Genomic DNA, 1,455 nt, shown 5'->3' on the forward strand with positions numbered 1-1,455 from the left:
CTGTTTTTTCTGCTTGTCCTGCTTATGGTATCACGTTTCCTTGTTGTCTTGTATCTCTGCTTTGAGCATCATAGTTTTAAAGATTAGAGTATTGCCCCCAGAATCTGAACGCCCCAGAACTCAAACAACTTGGAATCTGAACGAAAAATTCGAGCAGATTTTGCCTGAAATCTGGATGTGGGTTTGGAATCCAAATGCCCAGCACGTTGTTCGCCCAGGTTTTCCCCGCACGGGCCTCCCATGAGCTTTGTGGTTCTGTTCATTGTTGAAAGCTGTCGTGAAAACATCTCCTGTGATTTTCACTGCTGACTTTATGCTTTTGTGTTGTTTTTCTTTTTTAACAATATAATAACAACTCAGTGTACTCACCATGGGTCCTAAAAATAAGAGTAAGAGGAAAGCTGTCAGGGCTACAATTGAAGTTGAGAAAGCTCTTACCGCCGAGCGTAAAAGCAGTACAGTGTGGCCCGTCTTGCTGGTATGTTGGGGATGCCTCAACTGACTGTGTCATTTTGAAAAATAAAGAAGCTATTAAAGCAGCTGATGTGGTGAAAGGGGTTATGATGGTGACCACTAGGAGGTCAAAAAGCATGGAAGAGATGGGAAAACGCCTCTTAGTCTGGATTAATGAAAAACAGATGGTTAATGATGTGATTTCTGAGACAATGATTTGTGAGAAAGCGAAGGTCCTCCAGATGATTTAGCCAAAGTCCTGCCCGATACTAGTGCTCAAAAGGAGGGGTCTAAAGCCAGTAGGGGGGTGGTTTAAGAACCTTAAGAAAAGGACTGGGACCCAGACTGTTGGGATGTATGGAGAGGCTGCCAGTCCTAATCTGGAAGCAGCAGGGAAGTTTGCAAAGGAGTTGGAGGAGTGTGTGGACAGTGAGGGGTATGTTTCAAACCAAGTGTAAAATTGTGACAAAACAGGCCTTTATAGTTTTAGGATTTTATATTTTTAATCTTATTAATTTATATTTTTATTCAAATATTATTTGTTAATATTTTACCTTAAAATTCAGTGAATTTACTGTTAAAATCATTTTGAAAATTCGAGTCTGTGGGACCCAGGAACGAATTAACCTAGTTTCTATTATTTAAAAGGGTAAGAATTGTCTTGGAACGGGAATGATTTGGAGTTCGAACAGGGTTCTAGAACAGATTAAATTCGGATTCCGAGGTATCATGGTATGTCTATAAATCACTGCAGGCTTAGGGTAATGATATCTTTCTCCAAAGAGGATTTTCACTGGCTTCTGCCAGGGCGTGGGGCAATCCTAATCTTGGACAATATTGATCAAAGTTTAAGTGTTGTGGTGCCATGGACCTCCTAGTTATGATGAACCCGGCTGTGAGTTTAGCAATGTTTGCTTTTATTTCTGGTATACTCAAGTCTGCATCCCTTTGAGGGCCCAACCTTAATGTGGAGAGGCTGCCAGTCCTAATCTGGAAGCAGCA

This window comes from Otolemur garnettii, unplaced genomic scaffold, assembly GCF_000181295.1.
Source record: "Otolemur garnettii isolate 467f Iridium unplaced genomic scaffold, OtoGar3 scaffold00010, whole genome shotgun sequence".
Classification (NCBI taxonomy): Eukaryota; Metazoa; Chordata; class Mammalia; order Primates; family Galagidae; genus Otolemur; species Otolemur garnettii.